Source organism: Asterias rubens, chromosome 7 (genome assembly GCF_902459465.1).
Source record: "Asterias rubens chromosome 7, eAstRub1.3, whole genome shotgun sequence".
Taxonomy (NCBI): domain Eukaryota; kingdom Metazoa; phylum Echinodermata; class Asteroidea; order Forcipulatida; family Asteriidae; genus Asterias; species Asterias rubens.
The window spans coordinates 6767766-6772624 of record NC_047068.1 but is presented as its reverse complement, the minus strand read 5'-3'; positions in this window follow the sequence as shown (position 1 = coordinate 6772624).

The window sequence follows — 4859 nt, the reverse complement described above, 5'->3', positions numbered from 1 at the left end:
AAACCTCAAGAGAATGCAAAAGTCAGACATGAAGCGGCTGATGCGGTTTCTTCCCCAGACACATCTAAGCTTAATGATGTCATTTGCTGGCGTTTGATCACAGGACAGTCTTATGGGGGTTAAGGATTTTACCACAGTAATACCCAAATATTCTTTATACACGATGCAAACTTAACATCTATTAAATCTTTGCGGTACCTGCTGCTAACACATAGGATTCAAACTGCCTCTACTAGCTCAGTGGTCTAGTAGTAAGACATCTGCAGCTCTAGCGATGCATAGGTGGGTTTGGATCCCGCACGAGTGGTTTGCCTGTGGATTTTTTTTTCTTCACAGACCTTAGGAATATAAAGTGCTTAATATACATCGGTGTAAGGGTTAAAACGAATTATATTCTTATCCCCGATGTAAGGGTAAAAACAAAATATATTCTTAGTCCCCAAAGCAAAATAAACTTAATACCAGAGTTGACTGTGGCAGTAAGTCGGCGTCTGAGTTTTGTCATCTACTATTGTTAAAGACACTGGACACTAATGGTAATTGTCACAGACTAGCCCTCACAGTATCTCATGATGCATAAAATAATAAACCTGTGAACATTTGAGCTCAATCGGTCGTCGAAGTTGCGAGATATTAATGACAGAAAAAACATCCTTGTCGCACTATGGGCACACGAAGTTGTGTGCTTTCAATGCTTGATTTCGAGACCTCAAATTCTAAATCTGATGTCTCGAAATCAAATTTGTGGAAAATTACTTCTTTCTTGAAAACTACGTCACTTCAGAGGGAGCTGTTGCTCACAATGTTTTATACTGTCAACCTCTCCCCATTACTCGTAATCAAGAAAGGTTTTATGATAATAATTATTTTGAGTAATTACCAATAAAGTCCACTGCCTTTAAAGGAACACGTTGCCTTGGATCGGCCGAGTTGGTCTATTAAAAGCGTTTGAAACCGTTTGTTGGTTAGAAAGATGTTTTAAAAGTAGAATATAATGATCCACACAAGTATCACTCGAAATTGCACTGTTTTCCTTTTACGTCGCGAACTATCACGGTCGGCCATTTATGGGAGTCAAAATTTTGACTCCCATAAATGGCCGACCGTGTTAGTCGACAGGGTAAAAAGAAAACCACGCAGTTTTGAGGCATATTTGTGTAGATCATTGTATTCTACTTTTACAATATCTTTCTAACCATATACATTTTACAACAAACGGTTACAGAACGCTTTTCAAAGACCAACTCGACCGATCCTAGGCAACGTGTTCCTTTAAGGTTATGTTCAAACACCCTGCATTTTCCTCATCCTAATCCTAATCCTAATGCTGATCCTAATCCTAATCCTAATCTTAACCCTTAGGGTGTAGTAGACCAATAGAGGTCATCACATCATAGGGTTGTGTCGGAGCATAGAGCAGTGATCAATGTTATAGATGACTTAGAACTTACTGGGTCAAGACCTTGATAAATAAAATATGCATAAGTGTGCACAAATTATTAACAGTCAGACGCTTTGCCCCTAGTCTTCAAATGACTCAGCCAAGGTTGACAAGTCAGGCCATAAACAACTTGTACATATCACAGGTGGTTTTGTTTGGTAATCAATTTGCAATTAGCTAATTCTTTTTAATTAATTTTTCCATCATTTTTATTTGATAATAATACACTTAGTGAACAATTTCCATTGTCCTATTGTATAATGTATAGCAGAGCAAAATGCTACACAAAGTGTATCGGTTGTTACTAAGAAATTACGAGTATTCATTTTGGTTTTTTAATTGCATTAGCACTGAATGTTTAGTACTTACCCAAGTTCTGTGAAAAAAAAAATCCCAGGCATATTACTCGAGTGGGATTCGAACCCACGACCTTTGCAATTCTAGAGCAGTGTCATATCAACTAGACCACCGAGATTGCCCGGTAGCTAGAGGCAGTTCGAATCCTCACGCTGCTAAAAACATAGGATTTGAACTGCCTCTAGCCACCTGGCAATCTCGGTGGTCTAGTTGGTATGACACTGCTCTAGAATGGACCCTTCCCATGAAATATGCTAATTACATTCACGCATGCGTACAGACCCTGTTGGTTGGCAAATGCCATAGAGTTGTGCACTGAGCAGACGCGCAATCGCGTGTGCGTCACGCAGCCATTAGTCGTGTACAAAACAGCGCGATGTTCCCTCATTTTGCCAACCAAAACGTAGTGCACACGCGCTATGTGCAATTTACATATTTCATGGGAAGGGTCTATTGCAAAGGTCTTGGGTTCGAATCCCACCCGAGTAATATGCCTGTGATTTTTTCATAGAACTTGGGTAAGTACTGAGTATACAGTGCTAACACACGCAAGTAAGTAAACACCTGCAATCGTGGACCCTCCTTTGTTCAACTCTTCGTGATAGCAACTGGGACCCATTGTCCCTTTTGTTATAGGTCCCCGGTTTGAATGTGGATACAAACCCACTTCGGTGTATATGGGTAAAACGAAAATGAATATTCTTTATCCCGATGCAAATTTAACATCTATTAAAAAATTAAGAGTTGCGGCTCAATATTAGCAGTCAGTGTGCACAAAATAAGGTTAGTCTAAATGTCTTGCTACGTGTATGCAAAATTGCTCAAAAAAAATTGCTCCCTGACGCTCCATACCAAATTCAGGCATTTTCCTGTCAAACCTCAAAACTGTGTTTGTTTATTTTCCAATCAAAAAAACACAATTATGGCTTATAATGTGTTCACGACACCGACTGTATTAGATGCCACATTACAATGATGTCAAGGCCAATGTTTCTGCTGTCTTCATTTTTAAATGGCACTGGACACTACTGGTATACTTGAAATAATTGTTAGCATAAAAACTTGGCAACGAGCAATGGAAAGCTGTTGAAAAATATGAAACATTGTGAGAAACGGCTCCCTCTGAATTGTAACATAATTTTTGAGAAAGTGGGGAAATTTCTCACTCAAATAATAAGAGACTTCAGCTGAAGCCTTTTATATGCATCTGAAAAATGAAAGCACACAAAGTTGTGCAACCATAAGGGTGTTTTTTCTTTCATAATTTTCTTGAAACTTCGATTACCAATTTTGAGTCCAAATTTTCAAAGTTATTTTATGCATATGTTCGGAGAATACTTGTCTTGGACAATTTACCAAAAGTGTCCAGTGCCTTTAAAGATGACAAGTCAATATTTCAAAGAAGTGACTGATTTTGACAAGGGGTGTCACATCTGTTCACCGTGGCCAAGTAAAACATGTATCTGTTTGTTGTTTGCATACTCTGGTACCCAAAAAAATTGCACTGAATCAAAAGTGTAGTTAAAAAAATTAAAAAATGATCAAGATTTATTTCGACAGCACTTTTGCGCTAATACAATGAAGTGGAATTGTTGCAGCACTCATCTGCTTACAAGAATTGCCATGGAGAAGGCGTGCTATTCACTTTGCTTACAGTAAACAATGGTTCATAAAAGAGAAACTAAAGTCAGGCATCATTTTAAGGAGAGAATATCTGCTTAAATATTTATGAAATTGGCCAAGATTCATTTTCGTATATTTTGTGAGAGTGTGTGTTTGTCATTTTGCTGTTTCTTTTTCATTTTTCTTTCTTTGGCATTAACCTAATTCAATACTTCTAGATCCGTGAACTGGTTCTCTCTACATAGTTTTTATTGTTACATCACTTTAACACTGTATGCAAAAAAAACTAATGTGCAAATCAAAATAGAACAAAATCCTGACGTCGTTTAATAATTATGTCATGGTTTATTTACCTTTGTCCTCCCATCTTGACATTTTGGCTCCCGCCTCCGAGTTCCTTCCTCTGGATCTTAAACACTTCATACGATCCACGCTCATTGCGAAACATCTTTGCAGAATCTCCGTAAATATCCTGGAATCCCTCTAACAAAATTAAGTCATCAACGTGACAACTTTACCAATTGTCTTTTGAAGAGCCTACATCACCACAACGTGGATGATAATTATCAATGGTAGAATGTTTCCACTTGCAAGGGTCACCAATACCTTACAATCGCACCTGGATACCACGATAACTGCATCATCAACACGACGAAAACTGTGATCAATTCATCTCTTACCTCATCCAAAAATAGTACACGTCTTACAAAAACTGTACCTCATCAAAAATAGTACACGTCTTACAAAAAAAACGGAAGAGAGAAAGCAGAAGGGAAAAAAACGAAGACCCCCAAGAAGAAGAAGTAATTTATGCCGAGTTGAAGACGACTAGCATGACACACTTTTTATCCCCCCGAGTGCGAAGGATCGATACAACATAATGCAATGTTATGGTTGTCATCCAGTGTAGGTTAATACACAAGGCGGTGTGGTAGTCGTTGTGGTGGTACGGCATCGGCACTCGCTGTGTTGTGTGTTGTGTGTGTGTGTGTGTGTGTGTGTGTTAATAATTTGACTGTGCGGTGAACATGTACATCATCAGCTGACTCTCCTCTCAATGCGTATTGCTGTAATTGTAATACCTCATTCTCTGGAGGTGATGGGTAGGAGGTTGCCGGCACTGATGATATAGATAATGAACTAGTACCTGTATGTCATGCAGAACTAACTCTATCCCACGACCAACAACTGTCTCGTTACAAGATGAACCAATTTTTAAGAAACACCCACAGCGATAAGTAGCATCATCTCAATCTAACATATAAGACAGTCTTATTAAGTCGTGCTATTTATTATCGTGGGCGCATTCAAACATGAATTAATTTCTGCATAATGAATATATAAAAAAGATGAGTCTGTACATAAATCAATACAGGATAATAATAAGAGGGTTCATTGAGTGAAGTTCCCAACCACTATTGCAACAAAAAAAGACGGA